At 37.2% G+C, this 23,910-nt stretch overlaps 1 protein-coding gene across 6 annotated transcripts in view; it reads right to left on the bottom strand.

Moving 5' to 3' along the window:
- The window catches only part of Tmem108 (transmembrane protein 108), a 322,687-nt gene that overhangs the window by 272,665 nt on the left and 26,112 nt on the right, over positions 1 to 23,910 (bottom strand). For 3 of the 6 annotated variants that reach the window (XM_063249008.1, XM_063249010.1, XM_063249009.1), the window contains exon 3: positions 7,539 to 7,603. The exons of the other annotated variants lie outside the window; for them this stretch is intronic. The gene's annotated coding sequence lies outside the window, so the exon portion shown is untranslated. The remainder of the gene's footprint in view (positions 1 to 7,538; positions 7,604 to 23,910) is intronic. 6 annotated transcript variants of the gene reach the window in all.

Genomic DNA, 23,910 nt, shown 5'->3' with positions numbered 1-23,910 from the left:
ATACTTCCTGATCTCAAAATATGTTACAGTAATAAAAATAGTAGGATACTGGCATAAGGAGATATATACAGAACAATGGAAGAGAACAGAGCACTGAGAAGTAAATGCACGTATCTGCATATCCGTAGTCAACAGATCTTCAGTAATGGTGCCAAGAATGGACAATGGGGAAAGGATGGTCTCTTTAGCAAATGGCAGCGAGAGACTAAGTATCTACATGCATGAAAAGTGAAACTGGATATTTATCTTACACTACACATACACCTCAAACTCAAAATGGACTTAAGTGTGAGGTCTGAAATCATAAAACTACTAGGATAAAATATAGGAATGACACCTACTATGGTCTCAGTAATGATTTCTTAAGTTTGACACCAAAACCATAGGCAACAATACCAAATATAGACAGTTAGGGCACCTCAAACTAAAATGTTTCTGAAGAGCAAAAGAAACTTTTAGAAGGAGAGAAAATATTTTCTACACATCACCCAACAAAGAATTAATGTCCAAAATATTTAAGAATCTCTTGACACTCAACAGCAAAGTAACTGACTATTCAATTTAAAAATAAGTGATGGACTTGAATGGAAATAAATAAATAGCCTGTTTATTTAAGCTCACTTCAATTTAACCTTTATGACTCTATCAATGCCTTCTGCTTCCTATCCATAAAGATTACTTTTATACCTTTTCTCACCGTAACCTGTTCTCTTCATTTTAACCTTTCATTCTGACTTCTAAGTTTAGCTCTTAAATAACTAAATTTTGTAGACTTAAAACCAGGATACTCCAGTAGAAGAAGACATAAGGTGGGAGAATTCAGAGATGCTGGCTAAGCGCAGAACCACAGGCTTTACAGACTGTCTGAGATAATTCATTAAGCGCTTTTCCCCTTAGCTCCTCTCATTTGCCATTCCTGATCCCCAAAACCAAGACCAAACAATTCAGAAAGCAGTTGTTTGCAGAGTGGTCAGCCTGAAATATATTGAAGGAAGGGCAAAACAAGCAATGTAGAGACAAAGATATGGCCATGAGGTCCCAGGAATGGCAACATGACCACTGTTTCTCTGACTGGTCTCTTACATTTCATCATTTCTGACCTCTATATCCATCCCTTTGGAGATGTGATCCTCAATCCCACCTTCTTTTTTTCTATCCCTTCCTCATGCATATTTCCAATGAGAGTCACTGACCCTGACCAAAGTTGTATTGCAGGCTGTATCCACACAACCTCAGTACATATGGTAAACATGTCTATGAGCCTTTTATGACTCACGTTTTCTAAAGAAATTAAAAGCTTTGCTATCGTCCTATAAGTCCTCTGGGAGCTGACATCATAACTTTCAGGCCAGTTATGCACAGCACACTTTACACAAGGTCAAGTACATGTATTAAGAAGTACATATATTTTGCTAGCTGTATTATGTTTAAAAGTACATGCTTGTTTGAAATCTAGATCCTGGAATCCTCTATCTTCTTCCCTTCCCAAATGTCCTGAGTCTCCCTCTTTATGCCACAATGCCCACAGCTATACTCCATTCTAGGTCACCCTCCTTTCTTTGGACCTTGAGAAGACCAACTTGACCCCTTTGCTAGCAAGTGGTCTCAGAAGTCCTCAGTCTTTTAACCCCTCTCACTCACTTCCTGTTGACTCTGTTTTTTAAAGGAATATCACTCACATGTGGTTTTGTGTCTTTGTCCTCACCCTTTAAACCATCTGTTATTTCCTGTGATTCGCGCTGGCACAAAGCAGGAAAAATCTTGTTTCCCACAGCAACAAAACAGAGAGTAGACTAAATAATTTCCTATCTTTCCATCATCTTACAAAGGATAACATGCAAAGGTGGAGGAATTATGGCTAGAAAAAGGAAAAACCAGGGGACTTTCTAGGTTTGATGAGTGATAAAGAAAAGAGGAAGAGAACAACAGCAATGAGTTAGACCCTTTGAGTAGTAGAACAACACTGTTCACCTTGCTAGAAGTAACAGCAAAATGGCAAAACACTTGATGTCAAACAACAACAACAACAAAAACAACCAAACAAAAAGCCTATCAGATTTCATTTTATTTGTAGTTGGCTGGCAAAAAATTAAGATTAGATCATGTGGGGATTTGGAAGAACATGACCCCTCCAAAAGCTTCCAGTAGAGGGAAAGGCTGGTAGAGCTATTCTAGAGACCGATCCAAGTTACATACAGTCTATCAATTACAACCTGATTGATATATATATAGAGGAATGCTGAGAACCCCCAAAAAGAGGCTGATTGTGGGAATACTGTTTGTGGGGAAGTAGAACTGGAGGGAATCTGCATAAATATCAACATGATGGATGTGTCACAGAAAAGCAGAGACATGCAAGAAGTTTTATGCACATAAACACAGCAAAACTAAGGATCCTAAAATCACAAGCCCAAGTACGAAAAAGATGATACAACATTTATTGTGAGGGAGGGAAGGGAGCAAAAATAGTCAAAAATGACATATATGTAGAGTTCCCCCTCCAAAATGTAACTATTATGTTCCACATATACATAATAAAACAAAAAGAAAATATTGGCAGGCTAACTGGGGGAGAGTCAGATGCCAGCCTTCTCCTGTGAGTCAGTGCCATTCGCAGACTGCGGGGAAGGACAGCAAAAGTCAAAAAGACCTAAGTCCTCCTGTGAGTCGGTGCCATTCACGGGCTGACTGGGGCCAACCAGACTCCAGTACCCTCTGCACGTGGGCAGGGAGACAAGAAAAGCCAGCGTTCCTCCCTGCCCCCATAAACGACCAGCCTATCCAGAGAAAAACAAGCTGTGATGATAGCTATGAAATAAAACACAACTTAATGCTTTTAGTGTTAAGTCTTTGCAGCCTAAAGCAGGTAGTCTGATCATCTATTCAGTTAATATGCACTGTAGCATATGGTGGCCATTGTTAATTCTCTATTATCTTTTCAAAATCCTGTATCATTCTCATTGTTTTGTTGGGTTGGGTTTTATCTTATTTGACTTTGTTGTATCTGATGGCATGGGCATTTCGAAAATAACAAGACATATTATGGAAGCCATTTTGGATTTCCTCTTATTTTGTTTTGAAGCCCTATAATTGTATTCATTGTTTTGTTTTTATTGGTTCTATTAAGTTCTGTTTTCTTTGATTTTCCTACATCTGATCATATAGGTAGGTATTTTGAAGACAATTGTCATGGTAACCACTGCTGATTTCCTATTATCTTGTTTTGAAATCATGTATCACTACACTGTCTTGTTTTGACTGGCTTTATTCTGTTATATTTTGCTTGGTTTTATTCTGTCTAAAATAAAATTTCAAAAAAGTTTTAAAAAGATATTATTATTCATGAACACAATGCAATATAATTCTATGACAGTATGCATGTAAAATATACATTAAATAAATTAAAATGACTGCCTGTGGAGAAGGGAAATGAGAATGAAGAGTAAGGATAAAATAAATGTCTAAATAATTATCAGGGGAGGAGGCCTTGTACAATCAGAGCTGGTAACATATCATGTACAAAGGAACAGAGTTAACTCAACTCTGCACTTTTGATTTAAAACAAAACTGCTTAACTTTGAAAGGTATGTGGAACTTGAAACCCCAGCTCTATCACTTTCTAATTATATAACTTGGCACAAGTTAATTAATCTCTATGAATCTCAGCAAACAAACAAAAGGAAACCAATTTAAAAACAGGCAAAGGACCTGAATAGACATTTCTCAAAGATATACAAATAGCCAAAAGGTATATGAAAGTACACTGAACATCATTAGTTACCAGGGAAATACAGATTAAAACCACAGTGAGATATCTTATATCTAGTAGAAAGGATACTATCAAAAAGATGAAAGTCAAGTGCTGGTGAGTATGTGGAGGAAAGGAAATTTCTGAATAGTATTGGTGGGAATATAAATTATAGAGTCATTATAGAAAACAGGGTGGAGGTTCCTCTGAAAATTAAAACTAAAAGTACCACATGATCCAGCAATCCCATGTCCTGGTGTTTGAAATGATATCAGTATCCCTGCACTCCAGGTTCACTGCAACACTATTAAAAACAGTCAAGATATGGAATATATCCACGTTCATCAACAGATCAATGCATGAAGAAAATGGAATACATATATACTCAATAGAGTACTATTCAGCCTTGAAAAATGTGAAAATTCTTTAATTTGAAACAATATAAACAAACCTAAAAGGCATTATGTTACGAAATAAGCCAGATTCACAAAAGACAAACCACATGATGTCATTCACATGGAGTCTAGAAACTTCAAAGGCACAGAAGCAGAGAGCTGAATGCTGGTTACCAGGGCAGAGCTGGAGGGGTATACCTAGGGAGATGTCTACTTAGACAAATGAGGCAAATTTCAATTAGACAGAAGGAGTAAGTTCAAGAGGTCTGTTGTTCACCAGACTGATCAGAGCTAATAAACAATGTAATATATACTTTAAAATTGCTGAGTATATTTTTGAGAGGAAAATCAGTGCCTCCTGAGAATCAGCCATAATGGGACTGGGAGGAACCAACAAGAAGCCTACTAGCCAGCCTTTCTGGTAGGCCACACAAGTTGTCTGGGTTCCAGACAGACAAATCAGAGAGCACCTTCTGTGTGCCTACCAGCATGTGGGCTGAAAATCAAACACCCCCTCACCCTACCCGTAAGCAACTAGGGAGTTCAGAGGACAGGCTGAGTCAATAGCAATTAATGTATATAAAGCAACTAAATGCTTGTATTGCTTGGCTGATTTTGCACCTCTGGGCCAGTGGTCTGAGCATCTCTTGGGAGGATGACAATATGTAATATAGCAAATATAGGGGATTTCCTTCTATCTTGTCTTTGAAACCCAATACTGTTCTCACCATTTTACTTTGTTCTGATTGTTTTGCTGTATTTAATATTCTATTTTATTGGTTTTATTCTGTTTGATTTTTGCTATAGCTGATGGAATGGACAATTACTGTGAAGATAACAAGATATACTATGGTAACTATTGTTTTCATAGTATCCTGCTCTGAAATTCTGTACCAATTTTGCTACTTTGTTTTGATTGGCTTTGCTCTGTTTTGCTTTGTTGGGTTTTACTATCTTTAAAATAAAATATTAAAAAAAATTTCTGAGAACCTTTTAAGTATCCTTGCCTCAAATAATAAATCCATGAGGTAATACATATATTAATTAATTTGATGAACCACTCTACAATATATACATGTTTCCAAACATCATGCGGTATATACATAAAAACCTATAATTGTTTACTTATCAATTTAAGTGAATCAATAACTAGGGATAAAGTATTGCTACATTACCTAAATACGAATGAACTTTCAACCATGTGCCAAAGGCCAATACCAAATGACTCCATTTACACGAAACATTCAGAAGAGGCAAATCATGGAGCACAGAAGGATTTGTGTTTGACAGAAATTGAGGGTGGGGAACCATGAATGCTAATAGTTATGTTGGTGATGCAAATGTTTTGAAATTAGATAGTAGTGAAGATTGTACAAATCTCTCCCTACATAGAGTGAATTGTACATTTTTAAAAGGTGAATTGTATGGCATGTGGATTAGATCTCAGTAAAGCTGTTGTTGTTTTTTAAAAAGGAAGTCTATTTTTAAAACAAAGCACAGCTAGCTCTCTGTATCAGTGAATTCCGCATCAGTAGATTGAATCAACTGTTTTAAAATCGCTGCTAAAATATGGATTTGAAAGTTTATACTGGACAGACATACACTGTTTTCTTGTCCTTCTTCCCTAAACAATACAGGACAGTAAGTACTTGCATAGCATTTACATAGTATTAGATTCAACAAGTAATGTAGAGATGATTTAAAAGACATGTATAGGTTATGTGCAAACACTACATTACATTATTTTTTAAAAAGGTCTAGAGCATCTGCAGATTTGGTATCTGGGGCTTGGGAAGTACCTTGGAACCGATCCTCCATGGCTACAGTGGATGTGGAGCCTGTGTAAACAAAGGGCAGACTGTGTCTTTAGAGGCCATTTGCTAGGAGCCCTTTCCTAAAAGCCCTTTCCAGATTCTCCTAATGATTTGGTAAGCTCAGAATATATGTGTTTACACAGGAATAGATTTGTCCAAAGCTACATTCTTCTGTGGATAGCCAAATGATCTTCAAAAAGAGTACTCAATGGGGAAAGGATGGTCTGTTCAACAATTGGTGTTGGAAAAAAAGAATACCAACATGCAAAAAAACAAATAAATAAAATAAGACCATTATCTTGCACCAAATACAAAAAAACAACTTAAAATGGACTAGAGACCTAAAACTATAAAACTACTAGAAAAAAACAAGGGAAAAGTTCCACAACATTGAATTTGGCAATGAATTCAATACCATTCCAAAACAGAGGCAGCAAAAGCAAAAACAGTAGCTGGGGATACAGCTCAGCAGTACAGTGCCTGCCTGACAAGCATGAAGTCATGAGTTTGATTCCCAGTGCCAAAAAAACCCCCACAGACAAATGGGACTATCCTAAATGTTAAAAACCTAGTATATTAAGAAATGACAGTGAAAAAATCACCAATAGAATAGGAGGCAATAGTTTCAAGTTTTATATCTAATGAGTTAATATTCAGAATATATAATAAAAATTTTTTACAACTCAACAAGAAAAAATTCAATACAACTTTTAAAACTGGGCAAATAACTTGAATAAACATTTGTCTAAATATTATATACAAGTGGCTAAAAAGCATATGAAAAGATGCTCAATATCACTAACTATCATACAAATGATGTAATTTATTAAGAAGCAAATCTGGATGTTATAGCTTGAATTGAGTCTCCCCTCCCCAAATTCATATGTGGATGTGTTAACCCCCAGGGCCTCAGAATGTGTCTATATTTGGAGACAAATCTTTAAAGAAGTAATTATGTTAATATGAGGTCATTGGAATAGGCCTACAGCACACATGTTACGGTGTTTTTCTTTTAAGACAAAAGATGCTAACCAGTTGGGTTTTTTCTAAACTAAAACCTCAGTATTTAGGTATAATCACAGTGTTAGCACTCCGATAAATGAGTGGGTTTGGGGTTGCAGTTTGAGCACTTACTCTCTAAAAGCTTTACTATCACTGCCCTAAACCAATGCAACTGCTATTGTAAAATGAGGAAATTTGGACACAGACATATACAGAGGAAAGACCATGTAAAGGCAATGAGAAAAGAAAGTATCTACTAGTTAAAGAAAGCTTGCTTGGAGGAAACCTACTTTGTCAACACCTGATCTCAGTCTACTAACCTCTAGAATCATGAGAACATAAATGTCTATTGCTGAAACCACCCAATCTGTGGTACACTGGTCAGCAGTCTTAGCAAACTAACATACGGAATAAAGGGTATCATCTGAATGTTCTCCAAACTACATTGCAATTTTTCTAAATTTTTCAATTGTTTCCAAACAACGACAACAAAATCAAATTCCTGCTGAACACCTTCAGCACACTGTAGAGGAACTGGTAACAAAAAGGAAGGACACACAAAATTTCTTGATTTCCTACCTTCAAGGAGATCAGACCTGCATTAGCTGGTTCTCTAGGGTTCCAGTCTCTTCAGTGTGAGTTCCCTGAGGGCAATAAATGTTAAATTTAAAAGAAAAAAAGAGGCAACAGAACATTCAGATTTGCAGTAGCCTGGCTTTCCTGTGCCCATCTCCAGCTCAGAACACAGTTTGTTTCTAATGACAAGTGGTTACTAAATGAACAAGAATAGAGAAAGCATTCACTGCAAAGACTCCACTGTACTCAGATCAACAAAATGCTTTTTCTATGGGATGGCTGCCAGAACATGGTCAGTGCTTTGTTACAGAAAATGAGTCCATGTAATAAAATGTTATAATGAGATTTAAATCATGCTCTCTTGTTAATAAACATTCTTCAGAGTTCATTATGTGTTTCCCTTACATTTGTATTCACAGCACTTGCTCATAACTTTCATGAGGGTTCTGAGCCTTTTCCAAAGGAAAATACAACTTTAATTTCTTCAGTTTTTCCACCTCACTGCCCTCAGGGGAGACAAGCAGGGGCAGTAGTGGCAGACACACTGCAGCCCTGAAGTCACCAAGGCTGAGCTGCTTAATGTCAGAGGTGACCTAGCGAAGCTGTCCTTACTCCAGCCTCTTACTCCTCCATAAGCCCTCTTTTCTCAAGGTCACGGGTTTCTTAGAGAACTGGCACAACCTCCCGCACACACCAAGCACTATGAGAGTCTCTTGGAATCTGTGGCTGTGATAAGCTTCACAATGGTTTGAGTCACCTGAAAAGAGGGAAGGCTGGTGATGGCTTACATGGGTTACTGTATAGGTGATGCTAATTGGTACCAGCAGGAGCAGGAGGATCATCAAACACTCTGGATCATTTGGATGCTCACTGCCATCTCCTTGCTGCTAACTGGGATGCCACAAAGGAAGAATGGGCAAAAATGGCTCAGGAAGAGCTCAGAAAGATCCATTTTCTTGGAAAAAGTAAACATACCAGGCTTTGCAAGTTCAAGTAGGATGTACTCAATCAACAAATTCAAAAGAATACACACTCAGGATGCTGTGAAAATACATGCAAGGGAGTGAATTATGTCACATTCTTATGAGCATGAGAGTGAGGTAAGACAATCAGACAGTTAGACTTTGACCAGACCAACAAGACTGGACAGACCATGCACCACGCTGGATTCAGTGTGCTGTGCTAAAGTGAAGGCCATTAGGAAATGAATCCAGGATGCAACATCCTTTGGTGTCACTACTGTCACCATAAAGACAGGTCTGGGAAGAGGTTAGACATTAATAAAGGATGAAATACAGAGTTTGCAGTGTCAGTAGGAGGGTCTGTATTGAAATGAACTTTAATTTCTGCAAGACAACGGGCCTGACTCAATTCTAATAAATCTAAATAGAGAAATCCTCCAGATGTGCACAGCCTCAGTTGTTTCCTTCATATATCACTGAAGTGAAGCAGTATTGAGAATGTAAGGTTAAGTGCTCTTATTTTATTAGCTAGATATGAGTTGGTCTAGGTATCTTTTTTTAAAAGAAATTGTTTCTTCCTTGTAAAGGTCCAATGTTCAAGCTAAATCAAGCTAAGGACTTGATAGAAAGACCTATAAGAAATTAATGCAGGCCCAACAAAATAAGTCTGCAGTCACAAATAACGGTGCTGTTCATAAAGAAACCATATCCCTAGTGAAGTCTAAACCACACCCAATTGTTCCATCCTTGCAAAGATGTGAACTCTAGAATGGAGCTGTCTTTGGAGAGGGGAAGTCATTCAAGGGTTCTTCCAATCTGGCAACTTTCCCTCTTTCTCTGCTCACTGACATGCTCTCCTCTGTTGTCTCCAAACTAGGGTGCTGATCATTTTGTGCTCCTGTGAATGCTTTCCCAGTTCCCTGCTGCTTCTACTCATTTTTCCAGGCCCACAAAATCTCTGACAGCTGCCTCTTCTCTGATCGTTCCAAGCCATAGCATTCCATCTCTCTTCTAAACATCTAATGCATGAATGTCTTTTTTGTACAGTTCACATTCGATTAGCACAATCTTTTTCTCAACCCTAAGTGGGTGTGAACTTTGGTAGGATAAGGGCCATACCTTGTATCTTCATAAGTAACAGATTACTTGACATAACGTCTACAAGTTTATGAAATTTTAAAATGCACTTACTGCTCCTCAATCTATTTTTTAGGTATCAGCAAATTTTATTGTCAAACTTCTAGATCTTGTCACCCCCCCAACACACACACACAAACACACACACAGCTACTCCTGATTTCAAACCTTTCATTAGCTTTCTGCTGCACTTAGACATAAATCCCCACTCTTTACCCAACCTAGGTGATCTGTCTCTTTAATTTCAACTTTATCTCTCCAAACCACAACCTCCATTCCAGGTATAAGTGCCTTCTTATAACTCCCACGCACGCTGGGTTTTACCTCATTACTTGCCCTTCCTGTTCTATCTCTGTCTGCATGCTGCCTCCTCTCCTCCCTCCCTACGAACTACCCACATATAATTAGTCACGGCTAACCCCTTTCCCCAGTCCTGTCTAAGCTAACTAAACTTGCCAGAGGTCTTCCTCAAACATTTCCACACGCTTCCCCACCTCAGCACCTTGTGTTTCCTTCACAGCATTTTAATTTACCATTTTGTAAAGACCTATTGGCCCTCATCCTCACAAAACAAAGTTCTCTAAACACAAAGTTCACATTTTGCAAAAAAGACAAGTACACTGTCAAATAATTACTTATGTATCAAGTTGAGAAATCTATAACTGAAGACATTTGGAAATGTGTTCAAAATTATTTTTGGATACTTTTGAGAATTTATAATTGTATATAATGATGGGAACGTGGTGATGATATGAAATATGTATACTGTGTGGAAAGACTGAATCAAGCTAACATATCCATCACTCTAAATACTTCTCTATTGCTCCTAACTCCAGCTTCATACTCAGTGATCAATAACTCCATATTCCTCGTTCCTTCCACTCCCTTCTAATCACCATTATAACTTTCTACCTCTATGACCTATGTTGTTTCAGAGCATATAGTTTTTTATTTGCACTTTGTTTGACTGAGCATAATGTCCTCTAGTTTCATCCTCACTGCTGCAAATATTATCAGAATCTCCTTGTTCTTATAATCAGATTTCATTCCATTGTGTATATGTACATTTTCTTTACTTATTCATCTGTTAGCAAGAGGCTAAGGTAACCATTGTTGACTACTTTGTATTCTGTTTTTACATCATGTACTATGCCCATTCTTTGTTTTGACTGACTCTGCTTTGCTTTGTCACATTTGGTTTCATTCTCTTCCAAAAAAAAAAAAAAAAAAAAAAAAGTAATAAGAACTGTGGGAGTAATAAAACCCAAAATGTATAATTTTTATTGTAAAAAAGAGAGGAAAAGAAAGTGCTATAAAGGATACAACTGCAAGTGTGTTTAGGTGTGTAAGATACATGACCATATTATTAAGTTTCTGTTGGATCATTGAACACAACTGTTTGTAGTCTCACTGTTTGTTCATCTTTTATGCTTTAATTTTGTAACTTGAACAACTATTTCTAAGATGACAATATGTAGTCTATTAACTAGTGATTTCTTACTGTTTATTTTTTTGAAATTCTATATTACTTGTACCCTTTTACTGTTTTGTTTTGTTTTCTTTTTTAAAAAAAGCTGAATTGTGCAGTCATCACAACACAACAATCGGATAAAATTATAGTTCCTACAGAAAGTCTCATATGTGTACCTATGGAAGACATCCACAAAGGAGTAGGTACTAGGAAAAACACATAAGCTAGCACCATTGATTGGTAAAAGAGTGTGCAAAATAGAATATATTCATATATATAAAAATGAATGAACCATAGGTACAAGCTTCAATGTTAAGTATAAGAATCAAAATTGTTTCAGTTTTGCTTAAGGATATTCAAATAGACATAAAATTTAAGAATGGTAAAGCACATCAGCAGATTTTAGAGTACTAGATACATCTGGTAGAGAATGCAATTGGAAAAGGTTATGTTAAGGGCTTCAAAGGAAGTGCTAATGTTTTATTTTCAAGCTACACAGAAAGCACATTATAAATACTCTTCTGTGTATGACCAATTAAATCTTCAAATATTAACAAATACCGATTGAATGATATTAAGAGGGAGCATAAGTAGTTTGTTCTTATACTAAGGACACTGAGTAAAGGAATAGAGAACTCTTTGAAATGGTTACTATGAAGCCCCAAACTTCATGTCCCTTCAAAAGCAAGAATATCAGTCCCAACAGCATGCAGTTTTCATAGTTTCATTTACTATTTTTATGACCCTACCACCTTTCCTCTTGTTCCCCCCTTTCACTCTTAAATTTTAAACTGCTAACCATCCTAAGTCTAGAAGCAATATAAGATGAGTAAGGTACATGTTAGAAATAATAAAGTAAAACAAAACAGAATTAAGAGATCTTGTCCTTATCAGGCACCTAAAATACTAAAGAGCTTGACCCAGATGGCAGTAGTAAGGAAATTTGTGGCTCACCCTATACATCATAAATTAAATTTCAAGCCCCAAGAGAGTCCTTATTTTTGAGAAAAGATGAATTTAAGAAAATCAATGGGAACCTAATGAGGAATGTCATTTTCAGGCTACCAAATATAGCAAAGTATTCGGAGTATAAGCATACATGAGACTAACTGTTATGATTTATATTTAAATGTCCCCCAAAAGCTTCATGCACTCATGGGAGGGCTTTTGAAAGGTAACCAGATCATAGGTGTACTATACTCATTAGTGGATAGTCCACTGATGAGTTTATATCTAAATGCTTTGGGGAGGTGCCGGCTGGAAGAGGCTTCTCACTGGAGATATGGTCTGTACCCCCACACTCACCCTGCTTTCCGTCCACTATGCCATAAGCAGTTCTCCTCTACATGCCCTGCTTTGGAACCATCAACTATGGAATGAAATGTGAACCAAAATAAACCTTTGCTCCTTTAAATTACGAGTATCAGACATTGTGACTCAGTGGCAACAAGAACATGAATAAGACACTCAAGAAGAAAAAAACAAACAAAAAAACCTTTACATAGCTTTTATAGTTGTTCTGAATCCTTACACTGACCTTACAAGATACTCCCACCTATTACAGAAGAACCTCCAGAACAGTCTATTTGGTTGCCAGGCATCAATAACCCCACAGTTACATGAAAAATTCTGATGTGTGATCCCACCCACTTCAAAAATTGTAAACAGTGGAACTATGTAAAAAATAGGCTTATGCTAGTATAATTTTCATTTTAAAATGATGTTTTATTCCTAGAATGTTAGGTACAAATACTTCTACCTATATATGACTGCGTGATTGCTTTTTGATTTTAAAAAACTGGCCCTGTCATACATGAAACAATGTGCTGAAAACAAAGCCAAGGTGCTACCATTTAACTGAAGCCCACAAGTTTTAATTAAGGAACATGCACCTATGTTGAGGTCCTTTTCGTTTCTTTTTCAGTAAGAAAAGGCCTATTTCTGGAGCATGAAAAATTGGATTTTTTCTGTTTTAACTAGAACTAAAAAATATCAAAACTATTCAGGGGTAGAGATTAGGCTTAAACTACCAGAAGCAGATAAAACGTTACATTCTCCTTCCAGATTATTGTGATTTTATGATTTCCTAAGACAAATTTGGTTGTTTCTTCTACAAGACAAATATTAAAAATTGGCAAAATGAAATCACAAGTACTATAAAATCCACTTACCTACCAATGCTGAGAAGTGCAGCATTCTAGCTAACTGAAAACTGAGCTAGCCATGATCAGGGAGTCTCTCTGTGCGTTGGAATGTCCCTGTACATCACTGTGCAGGTGTATCTATAGGTCTATTTCTACATCTCCCTGCATACAACTGTAACTTCCAGGTTCCAATGAATTATGAAAGAACACACAGGAGTAAATGCAGTGGCAATTTAATTTGTTCAGTAAATATATTATATTATATATACATGAATGACATAATCATATTCAGGGAACACATCATCACAACTTGTCATTGAGGACACTCCAAAGGGTGACATCATTTCCCTAAAGTCACTGGGTAAGGCAAAAGGCTTGGCTCTGCCTTCTAGTGCTGTCTTATGACCTTTAGGTCTTCCAAGAGACAGCACGAGGATCAGGATTATTTCACAGCTGGCAGAAAGGGTCAGTGGAAAGTTCTAGCTAGGAAAAGCTCCAGTTAACTGATTTTGGCAATGTTTATTATTTACATATTGTACAGGTGATCTTCTAGGACAGACTTCTTGGTTAAAAAAAAAACATGATTTCATCAACACCACTTCTACTTTACTCCATCTCTGACACCTCTACCACATGCTGGAATTATCTATTAAAAACGTTTCTTTATCTAGCCAACTTTTATATTCATACGTACTTCTCCCTTCACTTTATTTAAAAAATATTCCAGAGTCTTCTGACATACACAGTGGATCTAAATGTAAATGGTTATAGCAACTCACATATATCCTCATGTGACATTTCTACATGTAACTCTGAAAGAAGCAGGATTCTGGAAAGAAGAATTAAAGTTAGGTCCCATTGGTAAATCCTGAATCTTTTTATTTATATGAGCATTTTGGGTCAACAGATTATAATAAAGAAGGTAAAGACAGTGGCATCTATCCACAGGGAGGGGGTGAGGATTTGTTGAGAACTTCTTTCTGAATTTTAAATCCAGTACTCACAAAGACTTAAGTATAAATGAATTTTCCCAAAGTATATTACAGACAGATCACTTTATATGCTTAGTTCCTTTTGGCTTGCATTATGAAATGCCTTCTGGATTGAGCAGAAAATGAAACTGAATGGATTTTAGTTGGCAGAAGTAATGACTGGCTTTAGATGAAAATACCTGCTCACAGACAGTACTGTGAGTACAGCTACTCTATATCAGTGATGGTGAACCTTTCAGAGACCGAGTGTCCAAACTTCAACTCAGAACCCACTAATTTATAGCAAAGTGCCAGTATTACAATTAAACCTGAATACTGAGGTTTTAGTTTAGAAAAAACAACTCATGTGTTAATATCTTTTGTTTTAGAAGAAAATACAATAACATGCATGCCACAGGTTCACCACCACCATCCTACAGGGTACCATCACACATTCTCTGCTCTCAGACTGGCATCCATTGGTTTTCATCTGTCCAGGCACAAGAAACACAGATGGATAAGTAGGAAGGAAAAAAGCAAAATAGAGAGAAGGTCTCTTCATCAAGCAAGAGTAATCAGCAGAAATATAGCAGTCAAAAGGGATGCTCTCTAGGTAGTGAAATATGTGATGTGATGAAATCCGTGGAGTTGCAGAGTGCAGGAGAGCTTTCCATGACTTCTGCTGCTCTTTAAAATTCCCTGGGTAGGGTGAGAATGAGCTATGAGCACTGGGAATTAAGATGACTCCTCCCGTGGCAAGTGTCACACAGGAGCCCTACACACTCTATATAAGACTACCCCTCATGTAGGAGTCAGAGACCTCAAACCCTGAGGCTTCTTTGTCCTACCACCTCAGCCTTTGGGAATACCTGGACTAAGCCCATCACATCTTTCCTCCCTGGCACACAACACACAAATGGAGAAGCCTAGAAATACCAGTAGGTCATCAGCAAGATCCTTTGTGCCTCTGGTGGTGAACCTATGGCAATCATGCAACAGTGGGATGTCTGTGGTCACTCTCTAAAAGGTTCTAAAAGCTCTAAACGGTTCACCACCATTGCCTTGTGCCTTTTGGCTGCTTCTCTGAATGCTCCCTCCATTTTCCTAATCTATCTGATTCCTGGTTTTTCCCTGAGGACACTGCTCACTGCTCCCACTCAGCCCACTTAAGTGGTGACTATGTTCTCTCTATGTTCTCTGAACTTTGGGGCTCAGGGGTGGAGTGGGTGTCTTTACTACTTCGTAGCACATTTAGACCATTATTCCTCCCATTTTCTTATGTAAAATTCTGAGCTTTGAATCATGCAAAATCAGTATATAACTACCTACTCCTCTTCATTCTGGGAAGACTTGTATTTCTGGCTCCTTATCACCCTTTACTCAGTATCCACACGGATGATTTTTCTGATACTATATAGTCCTCAGTCCTTGTCGTCAACCTCAACTCCAAGGTCACATGCCAGTCCTTAATTCAAATCCTTCATTGTTACTCTCTAGCCGCCATCTCTTTTCTATCAATTCTCTGCCTTTTATATCTCAACTTCAGAAAATCTCTGACCCCAGTGAGACCTGTGACTCACAATTTACCATTTTCCACTGTCCCTCATCTTCCTCATACCTGGCCTCATTTCTTCAGTTTAGTTCTCAGGCAATTGTCACAACTATTCCCTTTTCACTATTCCTTTTTTACCCACCCTAATGAGGACCGACTCACTTGGCAAAGCCACAACCTTCACATGCAGGCCCAAAAGGGAAAAAACACACAACTCTGTTTAATTTTTTACTCTAAATTCAAGGTCTGCGACCACAATGTGCCCTGAACATTCCCGAGGCACTTGGCAAAAATTCTCAGAAGTGTTGCCTTTAATATTTCTCCCGTTTTTTCCTCTCTTAAACACAAAAGAGTTGATTCATTCTTTGTAGAAGTGAACTAACATTAAATAACATCATTACATTTTAGACTACAGAAAATTTAATTCTGTAGCAGTAAATTTCATAGGAAACTTGCTTCCAATTTCTAAGGTGGCATAAAAGTCCTAACTGACAATATTCTTCCAAAGATTCTCCTTAGCACACATCCTTATAAGTGGCTGATAGATGGAAGCAGAATACACACCAATTTCAGCTCACTAACCAATTTCCTTTAAACCTACCCTGATTTTTAAGACTGAGCTCATAGATACCAACCCAAAAGAACATTCACTTGCTGGAGACAGATGTTTTCATTCTCAGAGCCTAAAGAAAATTAACACAACTTAAAAAAAAAGATGTTAGAGGAGAATAAACAAAATTATCAAAAGCTAAGTTTTCCTGGCTTGTACCTTGGGTCAACAGATTATGGTTTTCCACTGGCAAAAAAATAAAATACTACCACTAGGGAAAAATAGGAATGACTAAGCACCAATTTTGTTTGTAAAGCTGGCAGGTGACCTTTTCTCCCATAAGAAGTGTTCTCGGACTCTCTCTGCAGCACTGCCATGCAGAAGCCTTGGTAGGCATGCTATCACATGTAAAGTACAAGATTTTAGGACAGCTAGTGAACTGCCTATGAATGAAACTGCTAGTTCCTTTTAAACATAAGTGCCCAAACTGGTAGCAATGCATAGTTAAATGGTACTAGAAGCCCACAAATGGGGCCAAAATTCTTTCAGCACTCACTGAGGTTTCTTTCATACCTGGATAAACACTGAAGGTAAGGTGATAAATCTGAATACACACACCAAACCTCCTCTCAGTAGGTGTTTTCATATTCCATACCACCGCAGTCTTAATAACATGTTCTCGTGGAATTATTCTAGACTTCAAGATTCTTGGCAACAAGGACACTCCTCAGAGATCATGTAACGTAGGGTAACATGATACACACAGCTGAACTTAATAAATGCTCTATAAAGCCAATGTCCAGTCCTTGCCACTCAAACTCTGTCTTATTTTAAATGATGCTACTACAGGCTTTATGAAGATCCAAGAGAGCTGCTCAAGGTTCCAAACATTGATGATAGGTAGGGGGCAATGCTAACTACCAAAATGTGATCAATGCAAACTGCATGCATGTGCTGAAATATCACACTGTACCCCACTAACATGTGCAATTAATACCTGCTAAAAATAAAGACATTTTAAAGCAAAGGATGTTGTAAATATTGGCTTAGTAGGTCTTGGCATGTTTTAGGTATTGTTTTTGCTTTTCAGAATGAACATTTTTATTGTGCAAATATTCAAACTACATAGTAAAGTACTAAAATAAACATTAAAATCATTTTTAAAAAGCCTTGCTAAAACTCTGTTAAACTCTCATATTTATATATATACATGCACTTATAAATAATATACATTGATGGGTACTATTTATGACATTCTTTCAGAACTGCTTTATCTTAGTAATATGTCAGGGTTATGCTCCCATTAGAAATGAAGAACCATGACATCATTTTAATGGATTGACAGTATTCCACGCACACTGTCTCTCATTATTTAACAGCAAGTATATGAAATTTTTCTTACAAATACAAATACTCTGATGAGTATTTCTGTGTATCTCTCTTTTCACAATTGTGTAATTACCTGCTCTGGACATATACTAGAAGTGGAATTGCTGGGTCAAAGTACACGCACATGTTTATGTTGTCATACTGCCCTTCAGTTATAACAACATAACCCAGCCAACCACAGTGCTCTCAAGGTCCCTATTCTTGCCAGCACTGTTATGTTGAGCTTTATAATCACTGCCAATGTATTTATTTCTCCCTCTAGTCCGAGACATTAACCAACACACTCTAAATATGTTCCAGTTAGTCACATCTTTTAACCCTGTTCATAGTGATTTCATTATATACAAGGTTGTAATTATTATGCCGTAAACCAGGAATTTTTAACATTTCACACTTCCATGACCTATGTGGGAAGATTCCATCACTTCAAAGTTTTGAAAATTTTCAATGTTTTCTGCTGTTACCATTATTCTTAACTTTGAGGACATGGTGCTGGAGACTGAACTCAGGACCTCTGTACTGAGCTACATCTCAAGTCTTTTTTTTTTTTTTTTTTAATTTTTTATTTAAAGAAAAGGAAACAAAAGAATACATGGAGATTTTAAAAAAGGGTAGAAATGATACAAACTTACAGAAAAACAAACGGTAAGAAATTGCTGGTTGATAAGTTACACATTGTCATCTTAGAAGTAGCTGTTCATGTTATGTCAAGTCTTTTGAGAAAGGGTCTCACTAACTCACTAAGTTGACCAGGCTGGGCTCTAACTTGTGGTCCTTCTGCCTCAGCTTCCCAGAATGCTGAGATTACAGAGACCACACCTGACTTATTCTTAACTTTTATATGCTCAAAAACTTCTCTGAGATTTTGATGAAACCAAAAGTACTCAGAAAAATGCTCCTTTCCAGTTTTTAAACAAAGGATGTAACTTGTTAGGAGTTTAATGGAGAGGGACACAAGCTTGTCTTGGCCAGCAGCAGCACAGGATTCCTAGACTCTCAGACAAGAGGAAGGGGCTTATATACTATGCCACTCAAAAGTCTGTATGTAGGCTTTCTCAAATACTATTAACCCATCAGAGGTTAGTTAAGAAACAGCCCAAGTGTCAGTAGCTGGCGCCAGATGGCGTAGCTGTCTTCAGGATTTTATAGGATAGGGTTTGGAATGCTAGGTAAGATGGTGTGTGTCACCAAGATGCAAAGCCAGAAGATTCTGGTTTCTTCCATTAAATACACTAATACAATTATTTACAGAATTCACAAAAGTGCTCTTAAATGTAAAAAAAAAACTTAGGAAATTTTAAACAGCTCAAAAATTTATTAACCAAATTAATGAGACTAATGAGGATTAAGGCATCTTTATATATGATTTTGAGCAAATCATACTTTCTGTATCTGTTATATTTCTCTGCAAATTACTATAGAATGATAAGAGTTCCATCTGACAGACCTATTTGTTCAAGTATGATTTGGAATACCCACTATCTCTACAGGGTAAGCCAGTTCCCTTCTAGCATCTCCTCTCTGTGGACTCTATCCCCACCACCTTGCTCCTTTACATGTGTGTGTCATACAAACCAGTGTGAGTAACCTCTGAAGTACAGTTGTCTTTAGTTTTTCCCAGTTGGCATACCTGGCTGGCTCACATGTATAAAGAGGTTTAAAGTCTTAGGAAGGAATAACAAAAATATTCCTTTCCATTTTCAAATGGAAATATCTTTGGGCTCATCTCAGACAGCCTCTGAAGTTTATTCTGTATTTTTAAATTTTTATTAAGGTTCTGGCTTACCAATTAGGTCATGTATCTTTTGGCTACTCTTGATTTCTCTAAATCTTGGATCTTTAATTTTTTATTATTCTGTAGAAAAAGGTTTAAAATAAAATCCTAGGGGGTTATAAAGAATTTAAAAAGTAAGCTTATAAAGTTCAATCTACCACAGGCCTGAGAGAACTAACAAAAGCAGACCAAGTAACTACTCAAGAGGACGTAAACTACTAATACATTTTATATTACCTCATAAGTAGCAAGGAAGGAAAGAATGCATATGGTTTCTCATTATCAAACCTTAATCAGTAAGTACTTTGTATCTAAGTCAGTCTGATGCAACAAAGCACAACAGACATGCATTTCTAACAACAGAAATTTCTTATAGATCTAAAGGACAGAAATCTACAGTCAAGGTGCTACCTGGCCATTTCTGGTGAGGGCTCTTTTCCAGCCTGCAGACTGCTGACTTCTCAACATCGTTTCATAGACAGAAAGAAGGCAACTGGCCTTTGGCTCCTGATTGTAAAGACACACCACTCTCATCCACAAGTCTCCATTCTCATGATCTGATTACCTCCCAAAGCTCCCACCTCTGAATATAACCACACTAAGAATTAGATTTCAGCATATGAATTTGGGAAGGGGCAAGCAGTTTGTGACAATTATCAAAATGTCAAGTATTCATGGAATTGCTAAACTCTGTGTCCCAATGGAGATTCAAAGTCATCAAAGTAATTTAGTGATGCGTGTTGTTGCAGTTTCCCATAAAACTCAGAAATGGTCCCAGGGTAAAGTAGAAATTTCAGTTCCAGGTTACGCTCCACTATTCAAGAGCCACTAACTAGCCTTGGACAAGTGCCTTCCTTCTGTGGCAGATCATCAGCTCAAACATCACACACTCATAAAAACCTTCCTGGGCCCTGGGCAGGTCTCCACTGAGGGCTTGTGTATCTCTCATGAGATTTGTAATTATTGTTCACTGTCCGCATTTTCCACTTGATGGTATGCTCTGCGCCTGTGTTCACCCTAGAATCTGGCTCCTTACACAATGCCTGGCATAGAAGTGATAAAGAAGAGGATGATGAGGGAGGTGATGACAAAAACTGAGGTGATGAACTGGAACACCTTTAGTATACATTTAGGTGGTAGTATAGTAAGGATATTTCTTCCTGTTGAATTCTACAAATTCTCGACTCTAATTAGGTTAAATCATTTAGGACTGCCTACTTTTTTGAGACTTATGCTTGGTCTATACAGGAAAAAGAAAAGAGTGGCTAACTATATATGAGATTCAGGTCTTGTTGCTGCCCCTCAAAGAAATGGATCTGGTTAGGGAAAGAAATGCATTAACAATGAGGCAAAAAGAACCAAACACATTTAATGAAAGGAACAACTTTACCATTTTTACAAAGAACTCAAGTAACCCAAGTGAGTGGTCTCAGAAGAGAAGTAACACTAGACAGTGTTTCTGATTATGAGCCTCAGTCACAATCTCTAAGTTAGAACAAACTACAAAGAAATATGCCCTGCCTCTCTGCAGCGATACAATCAAACACCTGATGATAAGAATCTAGGCCCCTCCCACTCCTGTACTGAAAGGAAGGAAGCACTCCAAGTTCCAGGGTTATAAGATAGGGAAGATCAAGGTCCAGTCCAGCTTATAAAGTCAGATATGGCAAAATCAACTCCAAGGCAAACAGCTTTGGAGGAATGCAGAATTTGGACCTTTCTAGAAAAATGTCATCCCAAGGGAAACCAGGCAAGCCATTACTTGATATATAACTGTGCAGCAGCACTGCAAGAACCAAGAACTGTGAGAAATAAGTTTCTGTTGTTTTATAAGCCACCCAGTTTTTGTTTACATTTTGTGGTAACATCCTTAAAAGAACAACAAAGAATTCAGTACCTTATTAAGGTACTGAAATTTGACAACAGGAACTCTTGTTACATATCTTCTGCAGTGCATGAAAGGATGTAAAAGTGCCCACAGGTCCAGGCCTTCAAGGCCTCACAGTCTAATTGTGGATACAATCTGTGTAACTGAGGGAGGAAAAGTTCAGCAACAAAGTCCTCTTCTTTAGAAGCAAAGCTCCACAATTAGCAAAACCTGGGGCAGAAGTGTTAAAGGGCTTTTTCCTTGGCATCTCTTGGTGCCCTCTGTGGGTGTCAAACTCCTCAGGGCAACCCCAACCTTCCTGCCCTGGGGAAGAGGGAAGCAAGGATAAAGCAGCAGTCACAGTACTAGACTGTGACCTGTCTCATGCATGCCACGGCAGCAAAGCCATTCGTGGCTGCTGCCAACAGCAAAGTTTTCTGGCTCCACTCCTGGGCAGGTGAAACACACCACCAATCCAAGCACAAGATAATGAATCAATCACAAAGGCTAGATTTGGTAGAGTCCATAATTACATGAGGCTTGGGGGCCACTAGCATAAACCATGACAACATGTGATTAGCCAAAGAACATAAGATTCAATGCAAAGAGTTGCATTCATGCCTCTTATAACATGAATCACAAAATGGAACTTTAAAAGTTATTTTTGTTTTTTAAATTAATTTTACTGGTACACTGCTGACATACATAATGATCACATTTCTCAAAGGAAGTTTGTATCTGCACATAATATACTTAATTCATTTTTTCCATTCCCATCCCTTCCCTCCAACCTTTCTTCCTTGCTCCATTCACAACACTGTTTCTATTGTTTTCCTATCATTCTTTTTTCATCTCTATTTCATTTTCCCTCCCTTTCTCCCCCCATCTCCTTTGCTTGCCTTCCCATCTGACCATTTACTTTCTACATCCCAAAATCTATCATCCATTTTGTCCTTATTTATGTTTTGGGTTTTTCATACAAGAAAAACAATGCAGTATTTAAACACGTATGTCCAATTTATTTTACTAAAAATTATGCTCTCATGGTGAATCCATTTACCTAAAAATATGTCATTTATTTTACAATATACTTCTTTATGGCATTGTAGGGTTCCATTGTATAAAAAAACACATTTCATCCATTAATGGGGATATGAGCCATTTTCAAGATTTAGCTACTACAAATTGTGTTGCTCTAAACACGGTGTGCGTATATTACTATGGTATGATGCTTTCCATTCTTTAGTGAAGATACCATGAAGAAGATTAGCTGGGTCAAAAGGAACCTGTAATTTTAGTTTTTTGAGGAACTGATACATTGATTTCCACAGTGGTTGCACCATTTTACACTCCCACGAACGGTGCAGAGTGTTCCTTTTTCCTTACAGCCTCACCAGCATTGGTTATTGTCAATTTCTTTGACTTTTGGTTTGTCATAACTGTCCTTCTGCCAGCTTGATCTCCTTGTCTTGTTCCTCACAGCCATTCTTTCTGGAGTGAGACACAATCTCAGCACTGTTTTAATTTGCACTTCTCAAATGACCAGTGATATTGAATTTTTTTATATATTTATTAGATATTTGTACTTCTCATCTGAGAAGTGTCTGTATTTCGGGTGCCCATTTTTAGATTGGGTCTTTACATTTGAGAGTCTGAGTTTTTTAGTTCTTTACATATTGTAGATATTAGTTCATTGTCTGAGAAATCACTGGTAAAAATATTTTCCCATTCTGTGGGTTGTCTCTTTACTGGTGTTTTCTTTTACTACACAAGAGCTTTTTAATATGATGAGATCCTAATGGTTGGTTCTTTGTAACATTTCCTGTGTGATTAGGGTTTTTGTTCATAAAGTCTTTGCCTACAACTACGTCTTCAAGAGTTTTACCTACTCTATCTTCTATCAGAGTGTTTGTTTTAATACTTACAACTCTGATTCATTTTTATTTTAATTTAATACATGGTGAGAAATATGTTCTAGTTTTAATTTTCAGCATGTGGAAAGCCAGTTTTCCCAGAATCATTTATTAAAGAGGCTTTCAGTGAATGTGTTTAGCACCTCTGTCAAAGATAAGGTGCTGAGTGTGTTTGGAGTTGTTTCTGCATCTTCTGTTCTGTTCTGCTGGTTTTCAGGTATGGGTTTTTTGTTTGCTTGCTTGTTTGTTTTTGACAGCACCATGCTTTTTTTTTTTTTAATAATAGTAGCTTTGTATTATAATTTTAAATCAGAGAATGTGATGCACCCTGCTAGCCTTTATTGTCTAGCATTGCTTTTGCTATTCTAGGTTTCTTTTGTTTCCAAATGATTTAGAATTGTCTTCTTTAGTTCTTGAGATATGTTATTGATATTTCAATTGGAATTGCACTAAATCTGTTTAACAGTTTTAGAGAATGGCCATTTTCATTATATTGGTTCTGCCTATACAAGAACAAGGATATCTTTCCATTTTCTTATATTCTTTCAATCTCCCTTTTCAACATACTTTAGTTTCAATGTGAAAGTCTTTTGTTTCTCACAATTACATCAATTTCTAAATATTTCATTTTTTCTTGATGCTACT

Source organism: Cavia porcellus, unplaced genomic scaffold (genome assembly GCF_034190915.1).
Source record: "Cavia porcellus strain 051 isolate PalLab524CR breed Dunkin Hartley unplaced genomic scaffold, mCavPor4.1 scaffold_5, whole genome shotgun sequence".
Classification (NCBI taxonomy): Eukaryota; Metazoa; Chordata; class Mammalia; order Rodentia; family Caviidae; genus Cavia; species Cavia porcellus.
This window is presented reverse-complemented; position numbering and strand designations above follow the sequence as displayed.